This window comes from Zea mays, chromosome 5, assembly GCF_902167145.1.
Source record: "Zea mays cultivar B73 chromosome 5, Zm-B73-REFERENCE-NAM-5.0, whole genome shotgun sequence".
NCBI lineage: Eukaryota > Viridiplantae > Streptophyta > Magnoliopsida > Poales > Poaceae > Zea > Zea mays.
Window position 1 is genome coordinate 56507804 of NC_050100.1, and position 24114 is coordinate 56531917.

General features: G+C 42.0%; 2 long non-coding RNA genes across 2 annotated transcripts; one reads left to right on the forward strand and one right to left on the reverse strand.

The window, feature by feature from the left end:
• The first annotated feature begins 12653 nt into the window (after window positions 1–12653).
• Window positions 12654–14791, forward strand: LOC109939485 (uncharacterized). The gene is made up of 3 exons (XR_002261947.1): window positions 12654–12758; window positions 12853–13509; window positions 14241–14791. It is a non-coding gene; the product is annotated as an uncharacterized lncRNA (long non-coding RNA).
• A 6748-nt stretch (window positions 14792–21539) lies between these two features.
• LOC109939486 (uncharacterized) lies at window positions 21540–23603 on the reverse strand. Its single transcript, XR_002261948.1, has 3 exons — window positions 23499–23603; window positions 22748–23404; window positions 21540–22016 (listed from the first exon to the last, which is right to left on the reverse strand). It is a non-coding gene; the product is annotated as an uncharacterized lncRNA (long non-coding RNA).
• Between the last annotated feature and the right edge of the window lie 511 nt (window positions 23604–24114).

Genomic DNA, 24114 nt, shown 5'->3' on the forward strand with positions numbered 1-24114 from the left:
CTAGAAAAGCCACGCCCTGTGGGGCACTCTACCATGCGTACATAGAAAATAATAGAAGTACAATTGTTCATGAACATAGAGCAACATTACGTACATTAGTCATAAAAATGGTATATAACACAAATGGTAAAAACACAGAAATTGATAATCATGGTGAATATATATAACTCACTATCATATGTGTCACACTGGAGCGGCACTTCATTGATGAACTTATACAGTAAAGTGTTAGGTATTAGAAACAACCCTTAGAGACAGATAAAAGTTTTATTACATTGAAGCAAAGCAAACCTAAAGGCAGTGCTTGTCGTTTGCTTGTTAAGCATTCAACACTATGAGTTTTGCCATAATAAAATGCAAGTATGTTTCCTTGTTTGGGATCAAGTAATTAAACAATTTCTTTATGTAATATTGTCCAAGGGTATATATTTACATCATTGAATCTGAATCAAATGTAAAAAGTCTATTGTGTAATTACACTTAGTAACAATAACAAACATAGTTCTAACATTGGAGCCTGTATTTTCTGTGATGATGCGTGCAAGAGAACGATTAAGCAGACAGAATGCATTAGCATTATGAAGAAACTATGAATTAGCATTGTACTTTGGGCTCTCAATTTCAATATAGTAGCAGGCCTTACAAGAGTAAACAGTAGACAAAAAATTGGTAAAAATTACCGATTTGAAAACTATTCCACTCTGTTACTTAAACCCATCCCTTTTCGTCTGACTCCAACTGCATACAAAAACATATTAGGTGGCTAAATGCTTAACATATTCAAAGTGCACTAAAAGTGATGCATCGATTCATATTTATGGCATGTTTATAACATTTGATACTTTGAAAAAGAATGCAGCATCAATAAGATAGTGTTAACTGCAAATTATAAAACAATTATAAATTTTCAGTCCCTAGTGGGAAATGCACCACATAGATAGCTGCTCATCTTGATGCTACCTCGGTCTTTGTGTCATGGAGTAGACTTTTTATTCTTACAAGTGGGGCGAGATAATGTGCACAACTTTTTTTATGTTAGAACATTGGAGATTTGTGGAACATTCAGGGCCATGGGTAATAGTGTTGGGCAGATGGAGCAAAATTGTAGGGGGGCTCACTGCAGAGTATAGGTTTAATATACTATATACTGCAATAGATAACGGTAAATTAGAAATACAAATAAAAGAATTCATATCAACAGGGTTCTCTCTAAGCTCAATGAATAGTTCATTGTACTTCTCCATTTCATCATCTATCTGAATTTAAAACATGTATCCCGACAGCTAATAATGTCTTCTAGATGTACTTATTTTCTTCTAGTATTTGAGGATCCTTTCCTCTAGATGTACTTAATTTTATTCCTCTTAATAAAATGACACGCAATTCTTCTACTTAATTTGAGAAAAAATATTCACATAATTATGAGAGTATCTGGATATTTTTTATTTTGATTATAGTTCACCTAATCCAACAATAATATCCTACAACCTTAATACATGGAGTTCTTAAGGTTGATGCAACAAAAATTATATCGGCAACTGTGAAAACTCAATTAAAAGGGGATCATATAGGTAGGAAATGAAGAAGATGACACTCACAACGGCAGATAATTATAGAACTATATGAAAAGAGCTTGAAATTATTAGCCCCTCCTTTTTTCAGGAAACCGATACTATTAACACTTAAGCATACCCAGAGAGGACTCTTAAGCTTTTCAACTCATATCAGTGGACTCAAGTTAATTTGTATAATAAAAGATAATGTGTAACAAAAAATAATCATTAATGATTAAATTGTATTGGTCTCACAGCAACTGAGGAGCTGATTTGCACCTTCTAACAAGTAATCAAGTACTAAATGCAGGACAGGGAAATGTAGGGACTAAACCATGCAATGGGAAACACGATAAGTAAAGATGTAAGGAAACAAATACAGTTAACATTATAGAATTCGGAAGCATAAGAATACATCAAAACAGCTGATGGCGAAGTCATAAGCTATATATCAAAAGAGCAAGCGTATGCACTAAACTGAGTTAGGCACTCAATAGGGTAAGCACTATCACGGTCATAGGTGATCAAGAATCAGGGTAGCAACAATAGAACAAGATACCAGATACTCGGAGCGCCAGCAATGGGATGTACTCAAATATCGCAAGTCGAACTCTCCAGTGCATATCCTTTGCAAGTTCAACAATGACTCGTAGCAGTGTTTGAGATAAAAAGTCAATGCTATAATCTAAAAGATCAAAACAGAATTCACCAATCATCACATAATTTTAAAGAAAGAGGAAATGCTTGCAAGGCCGATGACTTAAAAAAACAATGTATTAATAGCTGGTAAAGAAGACTTCAAACATCCAAAACGGAAAGGAAAAGGCAAATAAATCCAATAAAAAACGGTACCTCATATGTCCAACATACTTACACACCAAGCTAACCCTAACCTTGTTAATAGATAATGAGTATTGATCTTGCAGGACAGACGCAATGGTGTGGAGATCTTGGGGTGAAGGAGGTTGCGCTTATGCTCCTTTGGTCTCACCAATCATGTCGTAGCCTTGGCCTCCTTGCGGCGCATGAGCATGGGGATGGAGCGGTCGACGGAGAGGACAACGCCGATGAAGAGCGCTGTGTAGGGGACGTTGCAGACGAGGCTAGGCACGTGGTGGGGAGCGCGTGGAGTGAGGCGACAACGGAGAGCAGGCGTGGGTTGACGAGCGTGTGGAGGTCCCGGTAGATGGGGGAGGTGATGCTAGAGTTGAGCATGATTGCACGAATGAGCCCAACTTTACTGCCTCAATGGCGTGGAGGTCCAGGATGAGCGACCGTGGGTTTGGGACCAAAGCGTGGTGGGCGAGAGGGAGGCGGCGGTGGAGCGAGAGGAGGAGGAGGTTTTGCTGACCCAAAATTGGAGAGGGAGCGGCGGACGAAGTTCAGTGGCTCTGCTGAATCAAAGAAAATGTTTGAGTCCGGCACGCCGCCACGTGTCAGCACGCTAGTGGACGGAGCGTCCGCGGAGTGCATAGAGGTGCCCAAACCCCATGGGGTTTTAATAGAAGAGATTCAGAGTCACGTACTAATGTAGGAGGGAGCTAATGGATTCGTAATCCTACATACACCGCAGATGGTTATGCGTCAGTCTATGGAGGTGTTCTTCAACACACGAAATACGGACGTGAGCGAAGACGGGCTCAGATTTTAAAGAACCGACAAGGTTCTTGGCTACTTCTTGCACACTCGCTCCCTCGACACGCGCTTGAGCATAGAGGGCAAGATTTTGAGAAGATGGGAGGGGTACTTAGGTTGTTTGCTTTGAATTAAAACTGGTTGTTTGGACTGATGTAACTGTAATCCATAAAGATAAAAATACTATAGAAGTAGTAGAAGGCGGTATGAATTAAAGCCAAGCGAATAGACTGACTGAGTTGATCTGATGAATCAACAACAATGGCGACAAAGTGCATGTTGTCGTCATTTGCGCGAGCGCCTCGACACACGACGGCGTGGTCGGCGAAGTGCAGAACACGCGGTGAGTCGGTGGTTTTCGGTATGTGTAGGCCTTTCATTCCTCTCCCTCGTCTGCCTGCATTCGGCCTCGGTGTCGCACGCCCACCATTTATTTCCTTTGTTTCGCGCTAAATCGGGCGATGTGAAGGTCATGGAGAGGATGATGGTCGCATGACAATGGAGAGGGAGTGCAGGGAGCGCATGTGGGACTAGAGTGCAACGTCCGTGGAGTTTGTCTTCGTGAAGAGAAAAGAGTGTAGTGGAGAGGTTGCTAGCTTGCTACACTTGCACGTCTGTAGAGTTTGAGCTAACGCACAGAGGGAGAAAGTTATAGATGTCCGGAAAGCACGTTACCCGTTAGCCCGGCACGAAGCACGTTTTTTTAGCACGACACGAGCATGACACGACACGGATTGAAGCGGGCCCAGGCTCAGCCCGGCCCGGAGAGCGTGCCACGCTCGACAGCCATTTGAGCCCGTGGGGCTGGCCCGGGCATGACCCGATATATGCTAGGCCTTTTAACCATCCCGTTTAATTACCAAACCCTAAACCCCCACCCCCGACCCCGAGTCCCCGACCCCGGCCGCATTCGACGTATAACCTAACACTAACCCTAACCCTAATGCGCACTCGGTCAGTCTCCCTCTCCCACTCTCCCTCCCTCTCGCTCCTGCCTCTCCAAATCTCCATGCGGCAGCGGCGCACGCGCACCTCTCGGTCAGTCTCCCACTCTCCCTCCCTCTCGCTTCTGCGGTCCTGCCTCTCTGACTCTCCGTGTGGTGGCGCGGCGCACCTCTCGGGGTCCCTGGCTCCCTGCTCCAAACTCTGGTGCTCCCTGCTCTAGTGCTCCTACAACGAGTTGGCTTCCGGTACTCCCTCCTCCTTGCTCCCTGCTCCAGCTGCTCTAAGTTCTGTAGATCCATGAGGAACCAGTGCGCGTCGACTCTCCATCCATCTCCACGGCGAGTCAGCGACGGAACCGGTGCTCTGAATTTGCTGCTCACTGTCATTGGTGACATCTCCCTATCCAGTGCAGAGGTAACCTCATCCACTCCTCTGTTTATTTGGTCTGTTTTGATCTCTCCTTAGGAAGTAATTTAAAGTACCTTGGGTTTCAGATTTATCCTGCAAAAAGAACACACAAGTGAAGCGGGAAAAACCATCAACAATTACAAGACCATACTTCCCCGATGCTAAGATAAGCAACGGGCCCGAAGGGATCCATATGGAGGAGTCCTAGTGGTCTTGATGTCGTCATCACGTTATTGCTTTGATGAGTAGTTCCCACCTGCTTTCCTGCCTAGCACGCTGCACAATGTCTGTCTTTCTCAAAAACAGACATCGGTTAGTCCTAACATATGTTCTCCCTTTAGAAGCTTATGAAGATTCTTCATTCCAACATGTGCTAGATGGCGGTGCCAGAGCGAGTCCATATTAATCTTAGCTATTAAACATGCATCTAAATTGGCATTCTCTTTTGAGAAATCAACCAAATAGAGCTTGTCATCTAATACACCTTTAAAAGCTAATGATCCATCACTTCTTCTAAAGACAGATACATCAATATTTCTAAATAGAAAATTATATCCCATATGACATAATTGACTCACTGAAAGTAAATTGTAACCGAGCGATTCTACTAGGAACACATTGGAAATTGAATGCTTGGTAGTGATGGCTATTTTACCCAAACCTTTAACCTTGCCATGGTTCCCATCTCCAAAGATGATCGTGTCTTGGGAATCCTTGTTCTTGACGTAGGAGCTGAATATTTTCTTCTCCTCCGTCATGTGGTTTGTGCATCCGCTATCAATAATCCAACTTGTGCCCCCGGATGCATAAACCTGTAAGGTAATTTAAGCTTGGTTTAGGTACCCAACTCTTGTTGGGTCCTAGAAGGTTAGTCACATAAGACTTTGGAATCCAGATGCAAGTTTTGTCTCTCTTGCACTTAGGCCCCAAGTTTCTTGCAACTAATTTATCATTTTTGCACATAAGAATAAATGAAGCATCATAAGTTTGATAAAGCATGGTTGGTCCATTTGATGCATTCCTGGGCGCATGAGAAGCAATATCATGAACATGGTGCCTAGGTCTATTATAACAACCCAACCAAGTTATCGGGCCCACGTACATCAATCCTTGCCTTCAAGGCCTCGGATAGATATGTAAGTGAATTAGATAACTTACTCGGGGTGTCGAGTTTCGATGAACTCGTTCATTTCCAAGGACCATTCACCCGTAGTTGCAAATATTACAATAACCAGACATGAACATAAACTTTAAACACAGAGTTGAGCGGAAGACTTTACAATAAGATAATATACATTACCAAACTTTTAAGCATACAAACCAAGTAGTATTTATTAAATATTACATGTCTGGGGTAGCGTCAAGTGCTAACTTATTACAATAGTTGGGAAGAAGCCATCTTCCCGCAGCACACACATAATAAACATAAGTAAAAGTCTCCAGAGTGAGTTTAACAAAACTCAAAGGTGTTAATCGTCTCTCCTACAACAACAATGTGAGTAAAACCCTGAGTATGAAATTACTCAGCAAGACTGACCCGACTAAAGAAAAGACTCTCAAGGACGTGCAAGTTTGTTGGGAGTCAAGGTATAGGTTATCAATGTTCAATGACTCAAGTTTTTGCATAACGACTTCCTATTACTTGATCCTTAGACCAACTTTTATTTTCCAAGTTAAGTGATTACCTCTTCTCTAGATTTACCTAGTCTAGTTCAATCACTTGGCCTATTCTAGCTTTCTTTTATATCATGTAACCTTATTTCATTTCTTATCTACGATGAGGGTTGAAGATCCAGTCTTCATATCTGAGAAGTTCGACGATCCGAATTGATTAATACCTACCTGGAGATCTCCAACCACATGACATATGTAGCAATTAACCTTCGCATATGTCAACTTGCACCTGACGGAGCGCACCCGCCCATACGTTTTGCGGAAAACCCCCGTATGTTCAGACAAATCCTACTCGGGTCTGTTCCACCGTTCCTTTGAGTCACTGACGTTGACACTTAAGTCCCCTTCTCTTCTTCTATTCATACTTCCTCGTCCGCGACTTTGGTTGAGCCAGCGCCGGTGAGTCTACGACGATTCCTTGCCGGAGACCTTCTCCGACCAGGGCAGGGACATCCTCGCGCGCCTCACCATGGGGCCAACATGCCCACATATCCAAATGCACAGAAATACCCATATATTCCCCTGACCGTGAGCTCGACATAAACTAAAGTCCGGTGAGCTCAGACCGTCCACTACGACATGGTAGAGTTATAGCTTAAGGGTCAGAGAGCATCACTGATGGACAGAGAAACTAATGCGGGTGCTACCTTAAGCGGAGGGCTACGACGGAGACCGACCGACGACGGGGTGAACCGCGGCGACGTTCCGAGACGTCGAACACGCGTTCAGGACAAACCACAATAGTAGCGTTCAAAAAGGTGCCATGGTGTGCATCACGGGTATACCAGAAACACAAAACATAGAGTGATCGAGTGAGTTATACCACGAAGAAATCTGGCCACGGTGAGTCAAAGAAAAAGGTTGGTGTGGTCACCACCCTTCAGAACAACTCGAGTTGAATCCTTTGCAGTGAGGCCAGAGAACTAGGGAGAGAGGTTGAGAGCTTAACCTAGGTGTAGGGGATGGGTTATCCACGAGGGAGAGGCTATGGGATCGACATGACATAGTGGAGTATAGTTTGTTGGGTTCAACACACTATGGTAAGACACACACAAAATGAACTTGTTGTGTTTCACTGGGACATTTAACAACACTAAACGAGAGCCCACATACTTCACACATCCATTGCATGGTCACCACGCAAGGTGAAAGCACAGGGGAAGAGTCCAACACATCTTCATTGCATGTATGACAGCAGAGCAAAAGTTAACAGCTCAGTCACAATGTAGATAGGATTTACACCCCCAAACTTATCCACGGTTTGGTAAAACTGTGACAGATAAACTCCCCCTTCACACTAGTCCCCTTTAACATACCACACCCCAAAACTCCCTAGAAGAGCTAGTGGATGGGGATACTTCTGCTGTTTTCGGACTGCACTAAACTGCTATGAACTTCTTCAGTCTACTGTAGAATCAGATTCATCCCTCTTTTTCTCCAATTTCTCCATAAGGACAAAGCTACCTATCCACATCAAACTTGCTCACAAAACATTGGTCTTTCACTTTGCTGTAAACTTCTAGGGTCAATACTGCATAGGTCTCAAGTTATAGTACCCCAAAGTGACGCACATCTCTCTGGGACCATAGTTTCAGTTAACTGAAATAAAACCTGGACTCACAGACTGACAGGGTAACTTTGAGGACATTTTACTCCTTATTTGGCATAGTACCAGGCCAACGTCTTTTAAGCAAACTTGCACAATAATATATGCTCTTCAACTTTGTTGTAAAGAGTATGGCTCAATACTCCACGGATCATTCACCAAGGAACCCCAAAGTTAGATCAATCACACAAATCTCAGTGTGCTGAAATGGGGCTTAGTCTGAATCCAGATTTAAAAATATTGAACCTTTAGACCATTGTTACTGCCAGTTTCATATGGCTTTAGGGGTAGGATCCCCTATCAAACTTGCACACCAATAGGTGGTCTTCCACTTTGTTACAATACTCATAGCCCAGAACTATATGGATCAGCCATTAAGGAGCTTCTGAAACTGCTTCAGATTACAAAATCAGCAAGGCTGAAATGCCTCTTAAGTCTGATTCTCCAAACTGAACATTCCATCTTTAGGACCCTTTTCCTACCAGTTCCATATGGATCTAGGGTAAGGTGAGTTAATCAAGTTTGCACACCTAGTGTAGCTCTACAAGTTTGCTATAGCGACCAACTTCAATCTATGCATAGATCCAAAATTACCAAGGTTCAAACATAGCTAGTTAATAACTTCTTCAGAAGTCACAACCCTAGCTCAAAACCAAATTCTGAGTTTTCCTCCACCTTTTCCTATAAACTTGGAAATCCCTACACATGAAAGTTGTTTGGCATAGAAAACTCTATAAGTTTGATATTTTGATTTTTGACAAAACATTACCAGATCAAAATTTCCACTGTTGGGGTTAAACTAAAGTTTCTCAAACTAGGTTTTCTGCTCCCCACTGACCACACCATCACACTTAGAGTTTTCTTAAGCCTAGTAAATGCATTTTAGGTGTATTACAACACAACCATGCCAATGCATATGATGTCATGTCAAGTTTTAGTTCTAGTAACACCAGGGGTGTTACATCAATTCCTACCATGAGCATATGAAGAGCTAGATGATGCAAACATGGCATGAGAATTAAAAACAGCATCATGATGAGTAGGTCAAACAACATGATTATAACACCTATCATGATGAGCAACACTAGATACATTCTTAGCGTGAGCATAAAGATAGACATGGTTCTTTTTGTCATGTGAGGAATCAGAGCTACTAGCCATAGGTCCTTTGGCTTGTTAAGTTCTTGGTTCCCTTTTGGAAACCAAGTCCATCCTTAATAGAGGGGTGCCTACCAATGGTGTAGGCATCCCTGAAAAATTTTAGCTTTTCATAATCGGTCTTGCAAATCTTAAGTTGAGCATTAAGGTTTGCAACATCATTATTCAACTTAAGAATAGTGGAAGCATGAGCATTGCAAGCATTAATATCAAAACCTTTACATCCATTACAAATAGACACATGTTCCACAGTTGAACTAGCCACATTTACTTTTTCTAACTTAGCATTTAAATAAACACTAGGTAGGTGCCCGTGCGTTGCGACGACACATAAATTGTTGAGGGAGATCTATGACTACTCGTCCGGATCGATGACAGACTATTATTGTTGCTAGGCACCATCATCCGTATAAGGATAGAAGTATCTGGGATAGGATGAGCGTGAAGTTCTACACAAAGCCAAACAGGTGCTTGGTGGCTCTTATCTTACGAAACACAATGGAGATCCTCTTGCATTGACGACAAAGATAACATTAAAAAAACTACAAGATTGATTAAGCTAAAGTAAATGCTTAACATCTGAAAACAAGTATTGTAGTGCAGTGCACTTTAATACGCAAACGCTCCCACTACTCACCTCCGCCTGTAGTTCATAACATCGCATGCAAATTCATCCCCTATCAAAGAACGTGCTGAAGTAAAAAAAGTATCGTATGATTCATCATCATTGAGTTGACTGATCAGTTTTCATAACTATAGTGAAATTGTAGGCTCACGCCACACCATCTGCGATAGCATCATCACTTGGTCATTCACACAAGTGGAAATTGGAATTGCGAGAGCAATAAAAATAGAAGTGAGCAGCCATCCATTTTATTGAAAGCTTCATTTTACCAACAAAATAGTACTAACGATTGTCCTGTGTCTTCGTACTCAAGGCTTCATTTTACCAACAAAATAGCACCCAAAAAACTAAGTACTAACGATTTAAGCTACCAAAATAATAAGGTTCAGTACTTTCTGGTCTAAGGACATGTTTGCTCTGCGCCTTGAACCAATCAAGCTAGGCTGATTCTTGATTCTTTCACTATGCCCGAGACGGTCATAAACCAACAGTAACCATTTTATCCAAACACATCTAAACATACTGCCATCTCAAATTTGTAGAAGATCTCTTGCTATGTTTTGGAGTTGATGAAGACGCCAAACTGGTGAGGACATGAACTGCTACGAGCCCTTGTGCCAAAGGGATTTGAAATGTCGGTGCACAATTGTTACATGAAAATAAACAACACATATTGTGGACCTCACCCTTCTCTCCGGCATCGGTCTCCCGCGTCGACATTATCGGCGTTGTCATCGCCATCCCGCTTCTCCTCTGGTCTCGAGTGGACAAATTCGAGTCGCGCATCCTCGCCATCCGTGATCGCGTTAGCCTGTCCGTTCCCAGATCGCTCGCGTCCTCGTTCCTAGCTCCTGTGTGCTTCGCAATTGTCGCGCCCAACATCTAGTTCTTCATCTCCTTGTACGGTCACAGTGGAAGAGGCACACATATGCTCCAGTGAATCCAAGGAAATCGTGAATTAATGGGGAGGAGAGGATGACGTAACTTCTTTATCTTGGGTTCGGTGAGGGAGTGTCTATCTGCTGGCTTAGGGCCAGGATTTATAGCGTGTTGTTTGTTTCCGACGAGATAAGACTTAGGCAGGTGCCGCGGGGGGAGAGGGAAGGAATAGATCAAGATGTCTTATCCATAAGTTAGATTATATTTAAGATAAGTCTTTTCCATAAGCATGATTATCTTTTTCTATCGGTTAGGTGGAGGAGAGGGGGACGAAATAGATCTACACCACTACGCGTGTGACGCACGACGATGAAAACTCATACTTTAGGTGAAGGAGCTTGGGCTCAGTTGCTGCCCTGGGCATGGTCGGGTCAAGTTTCAGCAACAATCTGTAATCACCTTAGGGTTTATAGGGATTTTTGGGAGAGTTGCTCTGCAACTTCTCCTCTATTGTAATGTTTTTTTTCCTCTCTAATATATAAGATGCGCAGTTCTCCTGCGGTTTCTTAAAAAAAACTCATACTTTAGAGTAGAAATGAGAAGAAGATTAAGAAGATGTAATCCGTCATGTTTATATTAAACCACTTCAACCTGAAACTTAGTATTTATATCCTTCCACCTAAAATAGTATTCCACTCATTTCTATTAAAATTAAAAATCCACTCTCTTCTATTAAAATATACAAAATTCTTAGAGGTAGCTAATAAGTCAGATTGTTGGAGCTGCCCTAAACTTACATATAAAAATTGCTTAGAGCTAGGTCATAAGTTGATTGCTGAAGCTGCTTAAAGCTAGCTACTTTGTAAGAGACAACTAACTGAGCCATGTATCTCTACTACTCCATAAGGGGGTAAGGAGGGCGTCCACACCACCGTGGCTCCGCCCTCCCCCCCACCCCACACACACCGCTAATCTCGCTGCCGATCCGCGCCCGCCCCGTCCCCGCGGCTCGCAGTCGCGCCCCCGCCGATCCGCGCCCGCCCCGTCTCCGCATCCCCGCAGCAACCGTCACCAGCGGGGACATCGGAGCCGCGTGATCCACGCCTCTGCCCTCGCCCTCCCCCCGCCCCCCGCTAATCTCGCGACCGATCCGCGCCTGCCCCATCCCCGTATCTCGCAGTCGCAACCGCCCCATCCTCGCATCTCAGAACTGTAATCGATGCCACAACTGCCGCCCCTTCGACGATGCTTGGGTCCGAGCGAGAGGGACCATGGCGGAAGAGTGCCGTTCTCGACGTCGAAGCGCGGTTCCGTACGGCCCAGACCTGCGTCGTCGCCGTCCTTCTCAACCCCCACCTCCCGGTCACGACGCCTGGGTCTGAGCGGGAGGGACGACGTCGGAGGAGCTCCGTTGTCGGCGTCGATGTGCGGCCCCATGCCGTCCCCGACCCGCGCCTCCGTGGCCTCTCTCCCGACCGCCGGCGCAGTGCTGTCGTGTCGCGCCCATCGAGCGAGCCGGTGGCTGACGCACACTCGCTCGACGCTTCACCCTAAAAAACCTGCCGGCGGGACGCTGGAGTACGCCATCATGCACTGTGGTGTCCAGGTCAGCCGCCTCCATGCCTGCCGCCTTTCCATCCTCCGCGCGTACGCTCGCCTCCGCGCCGCGAGCGGATTGCATCTTCCACGCGTCAGCCGCTCTAGCATTGTTGTGTATCCTCGCGTAGCCAGATGTCTCCATGCCATCCGCGACACCGGCCATCTCCGCGCCATCTGGGACCTCGGGTGGCGGCGGTGGCAGCTGCAACCCGAGGTATAAATTTCTAGCGCCCCTCTCTCTTTAATTTACGACTGGACTGGATCTGGATTAATCGGTCTGATTGGTTGGCCTTTGGTTTGGTAATTTCAGGAAATTCTTCATTGGATGGCTCCCGGGACACCACAGATGGTAGGTTAGTCCATTTTTCCGTTTTGTGCTGGTAGTGTTCCATGCTTGTACTTATTTCTGCGGGCTGGAAGAGAGATCACGATTCTGTTGTACAATTTACCAAGTTTTTTGGGTTGAGGTTGGGAGGTGGGGTAGGGCTTGGTGTGGTGGACGATATATTATCATTGATTTAATTTTTTGGTGTATGTATTTATTCACTGCAGTTTTGTAGAGGTACTACGCGATGCCCGGACGCCGCCTCGCTGTGATGCTCTCCCGATCTCCACGTCTCGCAGGGGACGACCCGAGGCTGTCGATCGACGCGTTGACTTCGTCATTGAAACCCTTGTATGAACTTTACCACTATTAGCTTGCAGATGAATTTATCAAGGTGGACATTAGCGGTGTGAACAAGCGCGTGATAAGGCTGTCCAACGTGCAGAACAGGTGGGCACAGTGGCTTATCGATGGGCACCAGGCGACTGTGACAAATATCTAGGAGGGAGCAAGGGAAGACGATGGCAACGATTTGCTAGAGATGCAGGCATATGACCCTGAGACATATAATGACAAGGTCAACGGAGCGCTCTGTGTGGTGAGTGTTCTGAAAATTGTATTGTAACTTGCAGGAATTAGGGATGGCACAACCAGTTTCGCATATTGTATAGTAGAAGAAACATAGTAATCTCAACTACTTGTTAAAAATAGCAACGAACTGTAGTGGATTTCATAGGTAGTAGGATTTATGGAATAACTTTGCGTAGACTATTTGTTCACTTGTTTGGGTAGTAGTATCATGGCCAGATCATTGTCATGGAGGCAAGCATGTGCTCAAGACTAGAGGAGTAGTGGATTTCATAGGTAGTAGGATTTCATAGGTAGTAGGATTTATGGAATATCTTTGTCCATCGGTTTGGTTTTAGTTTCATTTCACGTCAAAGGTTGTCATGACATTTATTCATCGTTTGATAAATATGTTGAAGTCGAACATCTAGAGGATGATAACAAGTGTAACGAACCATCTTGTTGTTCGTTAAGATAAAAGGCCAGAGCATGGACATGTCACAAGGTGATGGTGATGCAGCTACGTCGATCATGAGTATGTCATCATGCTTATCTACTTCTTCGATCATGAGTATATTCTGCTATTTCCACACAAGTTGATGGTGATGTAGCTACAAAGCTTGTGAGGTTTTCAAATATTCTGAACTCTGATATCAACAATTAAAAGAGCTAACGATTCTGCCAACATTCAGAGATCACAGTTCCATGGGAATTTTGTTAGACAAAAAATAAAGCCACATGTTCTCTCTCCATGATCTGATAGGTGGCACTTATTCTTCCAAAAACTGGTAGCTCTGCCATTACCTAATACCTACTGCAGTAGCTCTGCCTTTTAGATATATATGCCTAATCTTCAGTAGATCATTCCACACAGGAGAGCTTTTTTTATTATTCTGCTTAAGATGAGAAACAACTCGCTTCTTTAATTGTGTACAGTTTCCTATCAAATTCCCTTCCCATTTTCCATCACCACTTGCAAAGGAGACTAATATTCATTCTTCTCAAATCTTTGACCCATAAACCCCCTTTCTCTTTGGGTTTAGTAATCTTGATCCACTTGATTAAATGTTACCTTTTCTTTCAACCAACCAATTTTGCTGTGAAAAGGAAAAAAGAAAAAAAGGTTTGGTTAATTCTGTCATGCTCCTTGATATGGTTCTGTAACATATTTCTGCAATGCTCCTTTATTTAGTTCTTTACTTTTTTGTTAGGATATGAGGTGTAGCGATACAATATGTCTACTAACAGAGTTTGTGTTCTTGATAGTTCATTTAGGATTGAATGAAGTTACTGGTGTGACCTTGTCGAGACTGAAGTAAGGAGGGATAGAGCTAAAAACTCTCTTGACAGTAAGGTATGATCTTCATGCTCAGGGATTTTTGTTTGAGGTGCTTGGTTGTTTCTTTTCTATGAATGTTCTGTGAATGCTTGTAAGCTGGTAACCCTAGAAATACTCATGTTAAGCTTTCAATATCAGCTGGACCGTTTGGTCCTTGGTCTAAAAGGATTAAAGTCAATGAGTTATTTCTTCTCTGTGCACCTCCTCTTCGTGTATCAGTGGTGATGCCGCAATGACAAAAGATGGATAAAGTAGTATTAGAAGGGGACAAGGATTCATGGACTCAAATTGATACCTCATCCCAGATACCAGTATTTCAATCCCTAAGTTGCCAGAAAAAATAGATATGTCAGAAAGGCGTTGATGTTAAAAATAGTATAACAGAATGAAAACAGGAAATAAAGAAAAAAAACCTTGCTGTTGCAAAATAAGTAAAAACAAATACAATACTTTGACTGGTTACATAAGTGCAAGAGAAACAAAAGTTGGTAATTAGTTCTAATTATTTGTCAAAGATTACTTGAAAGGTTATAAAAGATTCAGATATTGCAGCAGTCTTCAGTGTAAGGTTTCAAAAGACATCTCAAACCTGCTAATACGAGATTATAGGTGGTAGGTGCTCAAAAGACCAACTCCTATAATCTAGCACCTATAATCCAAGGCTCCAAACAACCCAGATTATTTTAACCAATAATCCAGATTATTATAATCCCATTCACAATCTGAATCTTTTATAATCCAAAGGTGATCCGCACAGCCACTAAAAAACAACTGTCAATTCAAAAATTATAAATAGAAGATTTCACTATTCAGAGGATAACACACCTCTGGCCGAAATACATTGGAATTATTCAAGGTCAGCATTCCAGGTTGACTATATTAGAAGAGGAAAAAGGCCTGGTGTGATATCAAGGCTCTGTCGGTCTTCATTGTGCACAACATCGGCAATACATGGCATCCAATCGTCGTCGTTGACGGTGAAGATGGGGTGTGGCAGGGCGAGGACCCTCTCGACATTGTCGTTCCTTGTCGTTCAGATTGTCGTCATACTCACTTTAACACAGGGCTTGCTTTCCCGCTCAGGCCGCTGCGCCAACCTAAAGTTGCAGTCGAGATTCTGGTATATATATGGTTTAAGTTCTGTTGTCCGTAATGTTGTCTATTAACCTATCAGCATTCAACATTTGGTTGTAGAACCCTCATATTATAATTTTATAAATGAACTCCTAACAATTTTCTCATCTTTAATTGTTCAACCCTTTGACTTCTCTACCTACCTGACTTTTTTTATACATTTACTAGAAGTTGTGATATCCATCACTGTCAAGAACTAAAACATATGCTAGAGTGATTTCTGATGGAAAAGTGAACCAAACAAGTGCTCAATCTCGAAGATCTAAGTGTACTGGCCTAAAAGTAAAAAATTACTACATGCCGCTAAATTTCTCTTCAAAGATACATATACATGCTTTTGATTGCATATCTGTTGAACAAACATGCCATGTGAATAGTGAAAAGGACTAACATGAACTGGACAGCCTTCCAACATACATGGAAAGTTTGATGAAGAGCCATAGTCTTGGCAGCACTTATGCAAACACCAAGATGCTAATTTTACCATATTATTCTATATATGGAATTACACCTTACTATGCTTAGATGCCATTTTGTGAAACACCTGATTCTTATTGTTTTGCCTGCAGTGCCGAACTGATAAGATTGTCTTCAAGCTTTTCGATAAAGTTCCCAGTGACTTACCTCCAGTTTTGCGGTCGCAGATAAATTATGCATTCTCTCAGCGTGCCACAAGAAAATATATCCTGAACCTAACACTTAAATCCTGATTTTTCAGATTCTTGGTTGGTTGTCGAGTAGCCCATCTGATATAGAAAGCCATATTAGACCTGACTGTATTATTCTAACTGTATATGTTCGGTTAGTTGAGTCTGCATGGCAAGAGGTACGCGTACGCCTCCTTTCTGAATTCACATGGCATGTTTGTCTTGAAACATGTTAAACACCACAAATGCAAGTTTGGTCTGTGTTTATGTTTCTGCTTCTGGTGTTTTTTCTTAAAAAATAATTGTCTTTACTGTGTGGCCAGGGAAGGTGCGATATTGCCTCAATATAAGTGAAGATGAGTACAGGAAGACCATTAAAGTAAATGTGATAAGACCTTGGTTCCTAATGAAGGTGATTGCAAAATAATCTATTGTGTTTTTTATCTAGATTATTGGTGCTGAGGGAGGATTATATCCAGGTGCTACAACATATGGTAACAGCTTGGGAGCCACCAAACCTGTATACACTTAGGTCAGCAGGCAGAAGCTCTTGAAATGTTTGTTCAGAGAATCTTCAGTTTCAATAAGTCGTGTTTGATGGTTGAGATGACTGCATTGCACTTTATGGATTAGAATTTTTTGAGTTCAGAGAACTTTAAGGTTTATTTCATCTAGCAATGGCGCCACACTATATGTTCATCGAGTACCTAATGTGATATCAAGACTCATTATCGAATCTAAGATATATGTTTGCAATGTGTCTGAGCTGGTATCCATGATGTGTCTTCCTTTTGGTACAGATCTACATGATAATAACATGCAGTTATTGACCACCCTTCATTGGTGTTCTAAAACGCCTCTAATGTCTAAGTTGTCACCCTCAGAGCAATTAGTCCGTTGTTGGCTCATAGCAAGGCTAATAATACATCTATTAACTCGGTAGTTTTTGTGTAGTCCATCTGTAATCCTTTCATTTTTCATTATTAATACATGGCTCAGTTAGTTGTCTCTTACAAAGTAGCTAGCTTTAAGCAGCTTCAGCAATCAACTTATGACCTAGCTCTAAGCAATTTTTATATGTAAGTTTAGGGCAGCTCCAACAATCTGACTTATTAGCTACCTCTAAGAATTTTGTATATTTTAATAGAAGAGAGTGGATTTTTAATTTTAATAGAAATGAGTGGAATACTATTTTAGGTGGAAGGATATAAATACTAAGTTTCAGGTTGAAGTGGTTTAATATAAACATGACGGATTACATCTTCTTAATCTTCTTCTCATTTCTACTCTAAAGTATGAGTTTTTTTTAAGAAACCGCAGGAGAACTGCGCATCTTATATATTAGAGAGGAAAAAAAACATTACAATAGAGGAGAAGTTGCAGAGCAACTCTCCCAAAAATCCCTATAAACCCTAAGGTGATTACAGATTGTTGCTGAAACTTGACCCGACCATGCCCAGGGCAGCAACTGAGCCCAAGCTCCTTCACCTAAAGTATGAGTTTTCATCGTCGTGCGTCACACGCGTAGTGGTGTAGATCTATTTCGTCCCCCTCTCCTCCACCTAACCGATAGAAAAAGATAATCATGCTTATGGAAAAGACTTATCTTAAATATAATCTAACTTATGGATAAGACATCTTGATCTATTCCTTCCCTCTCCCCCCGCGGCACCTGCCTAAGTCTTATCTCGTCGGAAACAAACAACACGCTATAAATCCTGGCCCTAAGCCAGCAGATAGACACTCCCTCACCGAACCCAAGATAAAGAAGTTACGTCATCCTCTCCTCCCCATTAATTCACGATTTCCTTGGATTCACTGGAGCATATGTGTGCCTCTTCCACTGTGACCGTACAAGGAGATGAAGAACTAGATGTTGGGCGCGACAATTGCGAAGCACACAGGAGCTAGGAACGAGGACGCGAGCGATCTGGGAACGGACAGGCTAACGCGATCACGGATGGCGAGGATGCGCGACTCGAATTTGTCCACTCGAGACCAGAGGAGAAGCGGGATGGCGATGACAACGCCGATAATGTCGACGCGGGAGACCGATGCCGGAGAGAAGGGTGAGGTCCACAATATGTGTTGTTTATTTTCATGTAACAATTGTGCACCGACATTTCAAATCCCTTTGGCACAAGGGCTCGTAGCAGTTCATGTCCTCACCAGTTTGGCGTCTTCATCAACTCCAAAACATAGCAAGAGATCTTCTACAAATTTGAGATGGCAGTATGTTTAGATGTGTTTGGATAAAATGGTTACTGTTGGTTTATGACCGTCTCGGGCATAGTGAAAGAATCAAGAATCAGCCTAGCTTGATTGGTTCAAGGCGCAGAGCAAACATGTCCTTAGACCAGAAAGTACTGAACCTTATTATTTTGGTAGCTTAAATCGTTAGTACTTAGTTTTTTGGGTGCTATTTTGTTGGTAAAATGAAGCCTTGAGTACGAAGACACAGGACAATCGTTAGTACTATTTTGTTGGTAAAATGAAGCTTTCAATAAAATGGATGGCTGCTCACTTCTATTTTTATTGCTCTCGCAATTCCAATTTCCACTTGTGTGAATGACCAAGTGATGATGCTATCGCAGATGGTGTGGCGTGAGCCTACAATTTCACTATAGTTATGAAAACTGATCAGTCAACTCAATGATGATGAATCATACGATACTTTTTTTACTTCAGCACGTTCTTTGATAGGGGATGAATTTGCATGCGATGTTATGAACTACAGGCGGAGGTGAGTAGTGGGAGCGTTTGCGTATTAAAGTGCACTGCACTACAATACTTGTTTTCGGATGTTAAGCATTTACTTTAGCTTAATCAATCTTGTAGTTTTTTTAATGTTATCTTTGTCGTCAATGCAAGAGGATCTCCATTGTGTTTCGTAAGATAAGAGCCACCAAGCACCTGTTTGGCTTTGTGTAGAACTTCACGCTCATCCTATCCCAGATACTTCTATCCTTATACGGATGATGGTGCCTAGCAACAATAATAGTCTGTCATCGATCCGGACGAGTAGTCATAGATCTCCCTCAACAATTTATGTGTCGTCGCAACGCACGGGCACCTACCTAGTTAATAATGAAAAATGAAAGGATTACAGATGGACTACACAAAAACTACCGAGTTAATAGATGTATTATTAGCCTTGCTATGAGCCAACAACGGACTAATTGCTCTGAGGGTGACAACTTAGACATTAGAGGCGTTTTAGAACACCAATGAAGGGTGGTCAATAACTGCATGTTATTATCATGTAGATCTGTACCAAAAGGAAGACACATCATGGATACCAGCTCAGACACATTGCAAACATATATCTTAGATTCGATAATGAGTCTTGATATCACATTAGGTACTCGATGAACATATAGTGTGGCGCCATTGCTAGATGAAATAAACCTTAAAGTTCTCTGAACTCAAAAAATTCTAATCCATAAAGTGCAATGCAGTCATCTCAACCATCAAACACGACTTATTGAAACTGAAGATTCTCTAAACAAACATTTCAAGAGCTTCTGCCTGCTGACCTAAGTGTATACAGGTTTGGTGGCTCCCAAGCTGTTACCATATGTTGTAGCACCTGGATATAATCCTCCCTCAGCACCAATAATCTAGATAAAAAACACAATAGATTATTTTGCAATCACCTTCATTAGGAACCAAGGTCTTATCACATTTACTTTAATGGTCTTCCTGTACTCATCTTCACTTATATTGAGGCAATATCGCACCTTCCCTGGCCACACAGTAAAGACAATTATTTTTTAAGAAAAAACACCAGAAGCAGAAACATAAACACAGACCAAACTTGCATTTGTGGTGTTTAACATGTTTCAAGACAAACATGCCATGTGAATTCAGAAAGGAGGCGTACGCGTACCTCTTGCCATGCAGACTCAACTAACCGAACATATACAGTTAGAATAATACAGTCAGGTCTAATATGGCTTTCTATATCAGATGGGCTACTCGACAACCAACCAAGAATCTGAAAAATCAGGATTTAAGTGTTAGGTTCAGGATATATTTTCTTGTGGCACGCTGAGAGAATGCATAATTTATCTGCGACCGCAAAACTGGAGGTAAGTCACTGGGAACTTTATCGAAAAGCTTGAAGACAATCTTATCAGTTCGGCACTGCAGGCAAAACAATAAGAATCAGGTGTTTCACAAAATGGCATCTAAGCATAGTAAGGTGTAATTCCATATATAGAATAATATGGTAAAATTAGCATCTTGGTGTTTGCATAAGTGCTGCCAAGACTATGGCTCTTCATCAAACTTTCCATGTATGTTGGAAGGCTGTCCAGTTCATGTTAGTCCTTTTCACTATTCACATGGCATGTTTGTTCAACAGATATGCAATCAAAAGCATGTATATGTATCTTTGAAGAGAAATTTAGCGGCATGTAGTAATTTTTTACTTTTAGGCCAGTACACTTAGATCTTCGAGATTGAGCACTTGTTTGGTTCACTTTTCCATCAGAAATCACTCTAGCATATGTTTTAGTTCTTGACAGTGATGGATATCACAACTTCTAGTAAATGTATAAAAAAAGTCAGGTAGGTAGAGAAGTCAAAGGGTTGAACAATTAAAGATGAGAAAATTGTTAGGAGTTCATTTATAAAATTATAATATGAGGGTTCTACAACCAAATGTTGAATGCTGATAGGTTAATAGACAACATTACGGACAACAGAACTTAAACCATATATATACCAGAATCTCGACTGCAACTTTAGGTTGGCGCAGCGGCCTGAGCGGGAAAGCAAGCCCTGTGTTAAAGTGAGTATGACGACAATCTGAACGACAAGGAACGACAATGTCGAGAGGGTCCTCGCCCTGCCACACCCCATCTTCACCGTCAACGACGACGATTGGATGCCATGTATTGCCGATGTTGTGCACAATGAAGACCGACAGAGCCTTGATATCACACCAGGCCTTTTTCCTCTTCTAATATAGTCAACCTGGAATGCTGACCTTGAATAATTCCAATGTATTTCGGCCAGAGGTGTGTTATCCTCTGAATAGTGAAATCTTCTATTTATAATTTTTGAATTGACAGTTGTTTTTTAGTGGCTGTGCGGATCACCTTTGGATTATAAAAGATTCAGATTGTGAATGGGATTATAATAATCTGGATTATTGGTTAAAATAATCTGGGTTGTTTGGAGCCTTGGATTATAGGTGCTAGATTATAGGAGTTGGTCTTTTGAGCACCTACCACCTATAATCTTGTATTAGCAGGTTTGAGATGTCTTTTGAAACCTTACACTGAAGACTGCTGCAATATCTGAATCTTTTATAACCTTTCAAGTAATCTTTGACAAATAATTAGAACTAATTACCAACTTTTGTTTCTCTTGCACTTATGTAACCAGTCAAAGTATTGTATTTGTTTTTACTTATTTTGCAACAGCAAGGTTTTTTTTCTTTATTTCCTGTTTTCATTCTGTTATACTATTTTTAACATCAACGCCTTTCTGACATATCTATTTTTTCTGGCAACTTAGGGATTGAAATACTGGTATCTGGGATGAGGTATCAATTTGAGTCCATGAATCCTTGTCCCCTTCTAATACTACTTTATCCATCTTTTGTCATTGCGGCATCACCACTGATACACGAAGAGGAGGTGCACAGAGAAGAAATAACTCATTGACTTTAATCCTTTTAGACCAAGGACCAAACGGTCCAGCTGATATTGAAAGCTTAACATGAGTATTTCTAGGGTTACCAGCTTACAAGCATTCACAGAACATTCATAGAAAAGAAACAACCAAGCACCTCAAACAAAAATCCCTGAGCATGAAGATCATACCTTACTGTCAAGAGAGTTTTTAGCTCTATCCCTCCTTACTTCAGTCTCGACAAGGTCACACCAGTAACTTCATTCAATCCTAAATGAACTATCAAGAACACAAACTCTGTTAGTAGACATATTGTATCGCTACACCTCATATCCTAACAAAAAAGTAAAGAACTAAATAAAGGAGCATTGCAGAAATATGTTACAGAACCATATCAAGGAGCATGACAGAATTAACCAAACCTTTTTTTCTTTTTTCCTTTTCACAGCAAAATTGGTTGGTTGAAAGAAAAGGTAACATTTAATCAAGTGGATCAAGATTACTAAACCCAAAGAGAAAGGGGGTTTATGGGTCAAAGATTTGAGAAGAATGAATATTAGTCTCCTTTGCAAGTGGTGATGGAAAATGGGAAGGGAATTTGATAGGAAACTGTACACAATTAAAGAAGCGAGTTGTTTCTCATCTTAAGCAGAATAATAAAAAAAGCTCTCCTGTGTGGAATGATCTACTGAAGATTAGGCATATATATCTAAAAGGCAGAGCTACTGCAGTAGGTATTAGGTAATGGCAGAGCTACCAGTTTTTGGAAGAATAAGTGCCACCTATCAGATCATGGAGAGAGAACATGTGGCTTTATTTTTTGTCTAACAAAATTCCCATGGAACTGTGATCTCTGAATGTTGGCAGAATCGTTAGCTCTTTTAATTGTTGATATCAGAGTTCAGAATATTTGAAAACCTCACAAGCTTTGTAGCTACATCACCATCAACTTGTGTGGAAATAGCAGAATATACTCATGATCGAAGAAGTAGATAAGCATGATGACATACTCATGATCGACGTAGCTGCATCACCATCACCTTGTGACATGTCCATGCTCTGGCCTTTTATCTTAACGAACAACAAGATGGTTCGTTACACTTGTTATCATCCTCTAGATGTTCGACTTCAACATATTTATCAAACGATGAATAAATGTCATGACAACCTTTGACGTGAAATGAAACTAAAACCAAACCGATGGACAAAGATATTCCATAAATCCTACTACCTATGAAATCCTACTACCTATGAAATCCACTACTCCTCTAGTCTTGAGCACATGCTTGCCTCCATGACAATGATCTGGCCATGATACTACTACCCAAACAAGTGAACAAATAGTCTACGCAAAGTTATTCCATAAATCCTACTACCTATGAAATCCACTACAGTTCGTTGCTATTTTTAACAAGTAGTTGAGATTACTATGTTTCTTCTACTATACAATATGCGAAACTGGTTGTGCCATCCCTAATTCCTGCAAGTTACAATACAATTTTCAGAACACTCACCACACAGAGCGCTCCGTTGACCTTGTCATTATATGTCTCAGGGTCATATGCCTGCATCTCTAGCAAATCGTTGCCATCGTCTTCCCTTGCTCCCTCCTAGATATTTGTCACAGTCGCCTGGTGCCCATCGATAAGCCACTGTGCCCACCTGTTCTGCACGTTGGACAGCCTTATCACGCGCTTGTTCACACCGCTAATGTCCACCTTGATAAATTCATCTGCAAGCTAATAGTGGTAAAGTTCATACAAGGGTTTCAATGACGAAGTCAACGCGTCGATCGACAGCCTCGGGTCGTCCCCTGCGAGACGTGGAGATCGGGAGAGCATCACAGCGAGGCGGCGTCCGGGCATCGCGTAGTACCTCTACAAAACTGCAGTGAATAAATACATACACCAAAAAATTAAATCAATGATAATATATCGTCCACCACACCAAGCCCTACCCCACCTCCCAACCTCAACCCAAAAAACTTGGTAAATTGTACAACAGAATCGTGATCTCTCTTCCAGCCCGCAGAAATAAGTACAAGCATGGAACACTACCAGCACAAAACGGAAAAATGGACTAACCTACCATCTGTGGTGTCCCGGGAGCCATCCAATGAAGAATTTCCTGAAATTACCAAACCAAAGGCCAACCAATCAGACCGATTAATCCAGATCCAGTCCAGTCGTAAATTAAAGAGAGAGGGGCGCTAGAAATTTATACCTCGGGTTGCAGCTGCCACCGCCGCCACCCGAGGTCCCAGATGGCGCGGAGATGGCCGGTGTCGCGGATGGCATGGAGACATCTGGCTACGCGAGGATACACAACAATGCTAGAGCGGCTGACGCGTGGAAGATGCAATCCGCTCGCGGCGCGG